This window comes from Orbicella franksi, chromosome 8 (genome assembly GCF_964199315.1).
Source record: "Orbicella franksi chromosome 8, jaOrbFran1.1, whole genome shotgun sequence".
NCBI classification, from domain to species: Eukaryota; Metazoa; Cnidaria; class Anthozoa; order Scleractinia; family Merulinidae; genus Orbicella; species Orbicella franksi.
Window position 1 is genome coordinate 22,974,403 of NC_138152.1, and position 11,535 is coordinate 22,985,937.

At 36.5% G+C, this 11,535-nt stretch overlaps 1 long non-coding RNA gene across 2 annotated transcripts in view; it reads right to left on the reverse strand.

Annotated features, from left to right (window-relative positions):
* Positions 1-11,535, reverse strand: part of LOC145495464 (uncharacterized) — a 337,143-nt gene that overhangs the window by 4,784 nt on the left and 320,824 nt on the right. The window contains exons 1-2 of one of the 2 annotated variants that reach the window (XR_014050423.1): positions 8,925-9,065; positions 8,392-8,515 (exon numbers count right to left, since the gene is read on the reverse strand). This is a non-coding gene — a long non-coding RNA (uncharacterized LOC145495464). Of the gene's footprint in view, positions 1-8,391; positions 8,516-8,924; positions 9,066-11,535 lie in introns of those variants that run through there. The other variant, XR_014050422.1, reaches the window with a different exon arrangement.

Consider the following 11,535-nt stretch of genomic DNA (forward strand, 5'->3'; position numbering starts at 1 on the left):
CCTACAACAGCTTCAAAACATAAGGAAACGTTCTTAAAATCTTGATGTCTTCTACGCCCCGGAAATGGCAGAGGTGAAATACATCACGTTTCAAACCATCATTATCTTACAAGAATGAGTCAGTAACGCAGACCCTGATTTGCATAACCGGGTGACCTAAGTGGCATGTTTGTTAGTGACAAGAAATGTGATGCCTCAATTTGGGGGTATAAACATGTAAGTATATCGCAGTCATGAAGAAAATGAAATAAATGTACAAATTATCTTTACCTTTATTTGCTGTTCTCGACAAAGAGAGAAAACCACAAGTGAAATCTCATCGGCCGCTGCGAATATGACAGATTCTCCTGGCTGATACCCGACACCTGTCACACTTGAACCGTCCAATAAGAGTAGGAGATGTTGCTGACACTGATATTCCTTTCAGTTAAAGTGTCACATTCAAATTTGCGCGCAAACAAGACAGTCTGTAAGAAATTGCTTTTTGACATAAAAAGATGGCTTTTGCTATAGTTCTTTGGACGGAAGAAGATTTATATAGCGTCGCAAGTGCTTCGCAAGTATATTATGCCAGAGAAATCCTCAAGGGCTTAGACGCCATGGTTGGCTGGGAGGAGGGAAAGAAAGGAAGGAAGACAAGTAAAAATACTCCCTACCCAGGGAAAATTATTAAGACTGGAGGTTGGTGGTTTTTCAACTGTTTTAAGACATCTTTTAATGTAACATTCCAGTTTAACTAAACTCTGATGATCGTTCAAAAAACAGGGTAATTATCAGAGGTGAACAGCAAATCGAGAAACAATTTTATTCACAGCATTCTTGCCGAAATCATATTAACTACGTCTGGAGTAACGGTGACGCGATTTACAGATTTTTACTGTTTGAGCAGATTTACGTGCACATTGCACATACGTAGCTGTACTTAATAGTAACATTTAAAGACCAGTTCAGGAGGCTTGGAACATTTAAATGGGTAGTTTTTGAAATGAACAGGCAATCCAGCCATGCAATTTCTTAAGTAGAATAAATTAATTTTGGAGCGCAAAATAGAGATAAATGTGACTTTATGAAGCCTGTGAGCTTTTATCTGTTGCTTCCTATAGATATTTATGTACAAAATATAAAATTTCTGGAAACAAACTGGAGTAGGACTGAGTGGCACTTTAGTTATGTAGTCAACTTACACAAGAAGGTTGGCAATTTTTGGGTTTTATTCTGACTTTCTGTACCTAAAACTATTCAACTCTTTTGTAGACTCTTCACAAGGCAGCGGAAACTAACTCCAACTCGGTAGGTTCAACAATCGATTTAATAACCAATTTAGTATTACAATCAAACCGTCTAGTAGTATTAGTATTACAATCAAACCGTTTAGTAGTATTAGTAGTACAATCAAACTCGTGATATATGCACAGGCTAGTATTAAGCAGTTCTGTTCGATTTTAATTTAATGATTAGGTTAGAGAACTTGCCGTCTGGTAATCAAGATGAGAGTAAAAAATACTACGTTGCAGGCCCTGGGAAACAAGAACTTGTGCCAGGATCTGGAATCTACATATCCTCAGCTAAACTTAACTCCATTCACATACAGTCAATGCGATAAAGACCCCAAGAAATTATACTTGCTGTTAATTGAAGCCTCCTTCAGTGAGGAGACTCTGGCAACAAGTCTTGCCCATGGCTCCCGAGCACAGACAAGCAAAGCGGGTGTGCTTCATTAGTAAGGCTCTGAATCAAGATGTGGTGAACACTTTAAAGGGCAAGGGCATCAGGCAGTAACCTGTAGAAACATACGTACACAAACACACATGATCAGGGATGATGTGTCGCATTTTTGTAATCATGTTGCTATAATTGCGATAATAATAAACTGACTACTTTTAAAAGTAATACATACATGTAATTTACTAATATATTTTATTTTTTATAGCGTATGTTGGAAGGTTTGTCACTCTCAACGAACTGGAGTTTTCCGTATCCCAGATGAACCGCATTTTAACAAAGTTGGAACCTCAGGGAAGTACAGATAAGCTGTAACTACTGAAATAAGAATGGAAAGTTCTACCAAAGTACATGTATTTTTGTGATCGTGACCGTCTCTACGAAATGAAAACAGCTGACAGTTTTTCTCTCAGTATCAGTATAATATAACAATATGTATCCAAGTTATTTATTTCTTCCTTTGGCGTGAAAAGTGCAAAATTGATATTACACTGATGTGAGGCTAAATGCTTAAATCATCGATAAAACTCCCTCAGTAGTTTTTTTCATTTTGGTGCGAACAAAAAACAGATATCAAGATAATTCTTCACTCAGTAACTTGCAGTGCTCGAATTGCTGCGTGACATACTTATTGTATTTTGGACTTAAAAAATGAAGAAAACATTTTGTGAGAAAATGGGCTTATTGAAGCAACAGAAGAAGTTGTTGAACGGAAAAAAAATGTAGTTTTTTCATAATGCGATCGAACAATGTAAACAAACGAGTATTAGTTGAGCGAAGAGAATGAAACATTTTGTCGAATCACTAAAAATACTTACAAAGAGTTAGTAATTTCTCACAGCATGGATTAAACTCATGTTTAGTTTATGTTTAGAGCAGTGTGTGACTCAAGTTATTTGCGGGTGTATTATGTTTATTCCGAGTATTTGGATGTGTGCTGTTGAACACACGAAATCTACAACGCTTGACAGTAAACTCATTTATTGAAAATACTCTATGTCTTGAAAAATCTGGATTTACTCACTGCAGTGACTTAGAATCGAAACCGACCTTATGAAAAGGTCACACTAAAAGTAACATTTAATCATTGGTCGCATATCGTGAATAATCTTTTGACTGGTCTGTAAAAACTGAATATGCCAAGTTGGCTTTAGGTTTTACTTTTATTGCTACCTACTAGAAGACAATGCACTATCTAAACTTGTTACAAATGTGTAAGCGTACTTTCTCAGTATGCGTTAACAGTGCGGGTCAAGATTCCGTCAGTGTTCCGTAGACTCTTGGTAGCGACCTCTCTTAATTACGGTCTTCGCTCGGCCCTGGTGTGCTGGAATATTAGTGACACATGTTCGAAACAAGCCGTTCAGGGTTCGAAGGTTAGTGCACCATAGACTTTAGGCCACAGTAGAATGCTGCAACGTGAACCGAGTACCTAATAAACGAAAATTTTTGATATCTGTTGATATATGTAAGTAAGCTAGGAAGCGAATGAAAAAATTGATACATAAGGCGAACAAAAACTCGATAAGCGGTCGCTGTTGTGCATTATTTATGTACTCTATGACTTACCTCTTTCGTTCCTTTAAACTGGCTTCATGTCAAGCAGGTGCCGAGCACAGACGAGAAGGAAATGAATCTCACTTAGTATCCAGTTTACTCGATCTCGTTTCTGTAAATGACCTGCCAAGCGAACCAAAAAAAGCACGCGAAGCCTAGCCTGCGAGCTGAGCAAGCTCCCTTGTTGCTCGCAGGCTACGTGAAGCCTAGATTTTTTGAAAGGAGTAGTTGCTACCCGAGGTTTTTTTTATTCATTTGGAATATGTGGAAAATGTCACGCTAAGAAAATACTTTAAATTCCTGCTAGTGATATTATTTGCTTTATCTGTCAACACTAATTGTTTACTTTTGATGAATAACAAACCGACCTCCTCTGTCTATCTTTTAAATAAACGTTGTTTGATTGGTGCATTTTGTGGGCTTTTTGTTTAACATGATAGGCTGATTTCGTCTGCAGAGCGTCTGCAAATTTGCAGACTTGTTGCAGATCATCGCTGCAGACGCTCTGCAGACATTCTGCAGATGATCTGCAGATAATCTGTAGATCATCTGTAGATTATCTGCAGATCTGCTACAGATGTGCCAGCAGATCTGTAACAGACTATAAACAGATCTGCTCGTTTCGTACGGGTAAAGATTTAGGCCAGCCTAAAAGCGGAGCTCCTCAGTTATTTTTCGGAATGTTGTTACTAATGAAAATAATCTAACATGTATGAGATAAATTGGGAATGATTCAATAGTTTCAGCCGGAACTAGTATTACATTAGCAGATCGAGGTGAAAGGTGGTGTGATTATGAAATATAGAGCCATGACTTCAAGGATTTCTGGGAAGCCACCAAAAATCCTGATCACATAACAGAACTGTCTTCTGTGCTTTTTGATGGCATTTCTTGTTCTTTCCTACCTTATTCAGAAAGACAAGACATTGTTATTAATCATTATATTCTTCCTTAGTTAACATGGGGACTCCCACACAAAAGAAGTTTACACATTTTTTTGTTGTGGGAACTGATTGAAATGCAGTGGTTACAATATACTCAGTCCCTGAATCTCTACCAAATGTAATCTCACAAAAAAACCAAAACAGTATACATACGTGAAAAGTTGGAAAGTTTTGTTTTCTAACTTGTCCCCAAAGATACATTTAGCCATCTTCACTATTGTATGGAGTCTGCTCCTGCTCGAGGGGTTTGCAATAAGCAAAATCGCCCTCGCATAAACGGTAATTACAATATATTTTTTTTGCTGATCATGAATACTTGCATACGCTTCTAATAACAATTTTATTATTCAATTTCAATGCGATTTGTTCTTTTTCTCGACTGGCATTGTGGACTACAAGAGCTGTTATTGGGTTCCATTAATTAATTTTGCTATGATTAAATTATACCAAGAATTATCAGTAAGCTAAGAGGAAATTATATTATATACATGTTTTTTGTCTGCACTACACAACCAAATGCACTGACCAAGGTTATCAGGCATAGGTACATTTGTCAGAAGAGCCCAGCATATCCAAGATATGTTTTGATTGACACATCACTTAAGATAATTTAAAATACATCAATATCCTACATGCACCAAAGTCAGACATGGGGTTATAAGGCAATCATTTAAACAACAGATTGAAATAATTTATAAATTAGAGAACACTATTTCTACAACAGAAAGGAACAAATTAACCTTATTGGACATTGCGAATGGCAATGCTGTCTGTAGAATGTCACAAATTTCTCAACCCTTTCTTTCTACAAAAATGCTAATCCTGCAACTTTGCTAAAGACCCAGTTCTCCATTTCGTGTTGGCAAAATATCAATTTATGCCATGTCCAATGCAGATTATCACAAAATTGATTTAAAAGCTCAATAAATATCATTTTAAAGCCAAAAAGCCAATTATTTAAATGAACCATGAGTAAATTATCTCTAAGAAATACTGATTAATTTAACAGGCACTTAAAAATAATTAGTTAATATGTGTTTCTTAATAATGTAATGCAGTGTATCTGTCACAATGTTGCAGCTATGATATTACTACACAAAGGATGGGTTGCAGAACTGAACCTCCAAGTCAGTTTATTCAATGAACTTGGTGCAGAATTTATAATCCCATCAAGTTGTCTGTAAATACAGAGAAACCAAACAAAGCATTACAATCATAAGTAATGAATTACTGAACTCTTTTTCATGTATGAACAGTGTATGTTCCATTAATATCGGGGATCTCTCAGAAGCTGCATCCATGATAAATTAATTTGTTCCCAGATGCATTTGTTTATAGAACTTTTCACAAATTAATATATCTGTCAGAAATATCTCACCAGGCCATGGCTGCTTTGAAAATCTTTGATGTTTTAATACAGGCTGTCCATCTGTAAACTGTTCATATATTGACTGACAGGAACAGGCATGTAATTCCTTTCTTTGATATACAGTGAACTTCATTGTTAGTTGTTTACTGAGTGTTAGTAGTGAATCAAATGCTAGGGGTTGGTACTCCAAGTTTCACAGTGGCAGGCTCTGCCCTGAGATACAAACCAAACTTACATAACTGTTATGAACTTCGCCACTTGCTTTCAAGAGCAAAGGCAATTTGCTTCAAACAAGAAACTGGAACACTGAGGGTTACAACAATGTGCACAGTCCCAATCACAGGGTCATCCAGGCTGTTTGGTTTTACATATAACTGCACAACTGTATATGAGTTCAGCTTCCAGAAGAAAATCAGAGTTTGTCAGGACAAATACTGATGTTCTTGCTTACTCAATGAATGAATGTGCAGTTCCAGAAGATATTCACACCCAACACCCATTCATGGCCAGTCTTTAGAAATTCCAAATTAAAGTATCAGGAATCAAGAGCTCTAATAGAGAAAAAACCTCCATGTGGGGTATGAATCTTTTCTTGAAAAAAACAATGTCTGAGAAATCATTAATTACAAAATAATGTTTAAGAAACATCTTACCTTTCAGAGAATTTTTAATCTATACTGTCTGGCCAGTTCATATATTTGACAAGTTGACACTGGGCGTGTTTTTAAATTTGTGCCCTTCAACATCACATTGCTATGTAGTAGCACTGGTCAAGTAAAAACAGCATAATTTGGTTAATTAATACCCTGTATATTATACACTGTACATTATTAGGTTGAAATATTGGTGTAGATTGTTGCACGTCAACAGATACAGAAACTAGTTCATATAGTGTGATCGTCCGGGTGAGTGTAGTTCTGAAAAGAACTGTTGTTGGTGACTGACGTTTCGACAACCTGAGCAGATCACTTCCGCTCAGGTTGTCGAAACGTCAGTCACCAACAACAGTTCTTTTCAGAACTACACTCACCCGGACGATCACACTATACGAACTACTGATACTCCTGGGTTCAAACCATTTACTGAGATACACAAATTATTTGCACCTGAATCATAACGAGTGAAAAATCGTGCTTGAGACATTTGAATGTACATGTAACAGCCCTCCACCTCAGAACCATCACAGATATGATATGATATTTTTAAACTCTCTGAAATTTCAGATTATTCAAGATTAACATATGCACATACATCATCTGGGGCAACCCTAAAACACTGAATTAAATGGAAACCAAAATCCGGAATCCAGAATCTGGAATCCGGAATTCTGAACCAAAAACCAGAATCTGGAATCCAGATATTATGAATGATGATAGAAATAATTCACTTCAGCAATGTCTAATAAATAAATATGAGCAAAAATTATTTTGTTCTTATTTATTTTCTTGGCTTTACTTCAGCCACAGACTGTAATTGCTAAAAAAATTATTGACTAGTTCTGAACAACCCTTAGCTATATATCTGGCCCGGTTGTTCAAAAGCTGCATAAAGCTATCCATTGGGTACATCACCATCCAGTCAGGGTTACTGATTTTTTGGGTGGATAGAGTTACTCATAGCCTGCGAGCAGGCTCTAGTATCTGTCTCTAGTGTCTGAGCAGGCTAAATAGGTGTCTAGTGTTTTTCTGCATTGGCATGTCACCAAGAGCCTTCATGCGGCTTTGCCACTCACGCCCCCAGCACAAACACGAGAGCCTGCTCATAGGCTAAGTTACCCATCTTTTGTTCAAGCTGGCCCTGGTGAGAGCCTGCTTCTTGTCTAGATCAAATTGCTCTGAGAAGACTGGTGAGCAGCACATTAACAACAAGCTATTATAGGCTATTGCAGTGAATTTCTGGCAGTCTTTTAGCATCTTTTAACAACATGTGGTCTGATCTGTTAGCAAGTGAGAAGCAGACGGAAGTAAGTGTGCAACATTTCTACAAATTGTTTTAATATGATGGCCGCCAAGAATATGAAAGGCTGATTTGTCACAGTATCATTGTGGAAATTGTGTTAATCTGGAATTGGTCTCGTATCTGTTGGAAAAATCAAATTTCATATTTAGACCAGATGGGTTAGCCTTTGGACTTCGAAAGTGAGGGGCATGACCGTCAATGTACAGGGGGCTGCCACTGACAGATATCCTGTTCTCTATGACATTTTCTATCTTGTTCAGTATCTACTAGACATAAAGGATAAACATATACTCCCGGTAAATTGAAGATCACTTATTAAACAAAATGGCAATTACCAGCAAGCTTATTTTAGACACTCTCGAGGTACTTGGAATAAAATTAAGACGCACTTTACTGAGATTCTCATAATCAGAGCCCTCACTAAAAATAACGGTTGCACGATTTCAACAGACAGGGAATTTTTGTTTCAAAAAAGGTTAAGTTTGAGGTCCTTTTTACTTGGCAGCTTACTTTTTACAGTCGAAAAGCTAAGCAAAACAGTTTTCGTGTATTTGAAGAACTTATTTTCTTTGATTTGCTGATTCCAGTTTCCAGTTTCTGGATTCCAGTTTTTGGTTCCAGATTCCGGATTCCAGTTTCTGGGTTTTAGGGTTGCCCCATCTTTAACAGAGTGTTTGCTTCACATTCAGTTTACACATGGCTGTTATCCAGCGTAGGCAGACTTATAAGTTTTCCTTCAAAAATATATTGCAACAACTATTGCATCTTTCATTACCTATTCTTGTGATGAAATGACACAAAATCCAAGAACAAGAAGTCATAAGCATAAAACTAACTTACGTGGTAGTGTTTACAGTTCCTATTACTGTCTGCATATGCCGTCCATAAACTGGTGCTGCCTGGACAATGTACTCATTATTTTTCTGATCACACCTTTTAAAACGTCACTGTTATATAATTTGTCCTGAAAAAGCAATACATGAAATGTTATGCCTTTGGCACTCACCAAATACCTTTACATGATGTATAATGTACACCATATCAACATTCACAATTCTTTTTACTCTCATTGTAACTCTTTTGTGTCATTTTCCCTCACTTGAGGAAAGGACTTCCACATTAGGTGATAATTTGCCTCTGGAATCTCTATGAATTCACAAGAAGTGATAACAATTAAATCGTGACCAATTTTAGCAAAGGAGGCGTTCAAATGTCAGATTTTAATGCTAAGTTTATACAGTAACTTTACATTACTCTTCGTATATATATATATATATATATATATATATATAACCTCTAAATTATTGCACCTATGGACAGAAGGTGTGCTGGGGGAAGAAATGTTCTAAACTCTCTGAACTTTTCTCCCTTACCTGTAATAGGATGACCATTATGAACTACGGTTTGTAACCAACACCAACATCAGGTTATGTATACACATGTATATTTTGTTGTTGTCTGTAATCATAAAAAAATAAAAATTTAAAATCCTCCATAAAGTTCATACTCAATAACTCTGCTACATGTAGCACTGTTACTAGAAATCAATTTAAGTGAAACTGTTGCAACAGCTCTGTCAAAATTGTTTCTAGCAGTTAAGGCAAGATAACAGAATATACATGTAGCACACAGCAAAGGCTAGAGATACACACATGTTAGTTATCAGTTAGGATTTGGTGAGCTTCTGTGCTGTAGGTATGGTGGAATATAATAGATTATCAGAAATGAAGGTTCCTGAGACATTTTGACAGCACTGAGAGGAATTAATATATAAATTCACAAAAGAAGTTCTTGCCCTGTCCAGTTCTCCGTAATAAAAATATAAGTTACATACAAGTCATTTATTATATATGGTTTGTGTTTAAAGCCGATATAATACACACTCTGACTGGCCAATTCCAGTGCATTATTTACATTTACATGGTATACCTCAGTAAAATCATAAACATTGCGTGCGACTAAAATAAAAAAAAAATATATAAAAAATAAAAAATAAAAAGAAATGCCTAATTCATAACAATTTAAAATACTCAACACTAAAACGAATGTAATTCTTTACTTGAAAATTATTCTCCCGTAATGCCCATGGGCCAATTACAGGCATGCTCAAATGTCATAACGCAAAGTAAAAGGAAATTAAGAATTCAAAACTATTGCTTTTTTCCGGAAAATTGTAGCGACTGAAGACAATGATGGAACACTCTGAGAGTGCATTCTATCAACCTGATGAGATAAAATTTAAGGAGAATAGAGAATTCACAAAGTTATATCACAATCGAATTGGTACAGGACAGGAGAAAGGAAACTGTACAGCCAGGAAGAAACTGAAACTTTCTTCGACAAGCAAGAAAGGATACATGCACAACAAAGAAAACAGTCAGTGACATTCATTTAATAAGTTAGTTAATAAAAAATTAGTGCGAAGAAGAGAGTACAGAGAGAGAGAGTGGAGATAGGAGAATGCTCTCTCCAACTAAATTGTGTATATATGTATGTAAAAGTTATTCTTATTACCGAGAAATGGTCAGGGCAAGAACTTCTATTACACTGTTCAATTTACCGAGTTAATTAGTACCATGTCACTTTTTAGGAACATTTCCATATTAAGTGTAAATACCGCATTGGGGAATAACCTCTTATTAAGAAAATAGGGTCCATGTACCCCCAGCCAAAAGCAATGGCACAAATATAATAAAATAGCCAATCAAAATCAAAGCAGAGCTTTATTTGCAGACAGGATTGCCATGCATAAGCGTCTACTCGACATTTTGGACTATATAAGCATTTCACCAAACCGAACTAACTGGACAGACAACAAAATAAAACGACGAAATCTACATTATAAACACAAGATGCATATCACTACATCTGAGCTCGAGTATCAACAGCAAATCCCTTCTCAATGAAAAGTGACCGAATTAAAGAGAGGATAAAGAAAATTCGTTTAAGCTTGCGGTGTTAAAGTTTAAAAATTATTCACGCTTAAATTTGAATATTGCTAAGAGTCTGTATTTTTGCCGACGGCTTAATTTAGCTTTGCAGTCATTTTATTGGCAGTAGCTTTACCAGTCTTCAACCAAATTAACCTCGGAATTCACAAAAGCATTTCGCCAAACCGAATAAATTGAACTAACAAAACGAGGAACTCTCCATACTTTGTAATCACAATATGCAAATATTCACATAGGAACACAATTAAATTTTGCAAATCCTGTTCGCTTCGGCTTAAAATGGTGTGTAGACCTTCCTTGGTTTTAAACATCAGAAGAAGAAATTTTAGCAGTCTACGAAGCGGCAGTGCTAACTAACTCAGAGAAAACTTCAAAACTCGCCCGGCCGTGTTTACAAGTACGGTTTTGGTTAAGCTTATTTTCAGACGTGAGGTTATAAGCTTAAGTTGACGACGAAAATCGACAGAAAACTTAATTTGTTTACAACTTACAGCAACCTCCAAAGCGACCCACGTGTTCTTGTTTAGAGACGAGCGAAATTAAAACGGTGCAATTTTTAAAATCTCTTACAGCATGGCTTCAAATAAGGAAGACTTTTAATGAATTCCAATTGAAAATAAGCTTATATAGCCGAGGCAACTTGTTAATTTTCATAGCAAACGCAACAACAAAAGTCACTTACCGCAAGTTGGCAATTCAGTTCGGCCAGTGTAAATCTTCCGGGCAGAAACTTGCAGCAAAAGTTGTGAAGACTGAACTGAAGTTATACTTTCGATAGATCAACGAATCAACCACTTCCGCTACGTTTACTGTTTTGTAATTTCCCTAAAACACTCGGGCACGTTTGATTTCTCTTGTTCATCACCTGACCAAATCATGTGACTTTTGAATTTTCTTGCACGGCTACACAGCATCACGTTCGCGCGAATTTTGAACTTGGCCATGGGGAGTTCGGCAGTCTTCTGAATCAATTTGTCGGGTACTTTCGCCTCCTTTCTATAGCCCTCGTTAGCTTTGGTTCAAGGCATTGTTC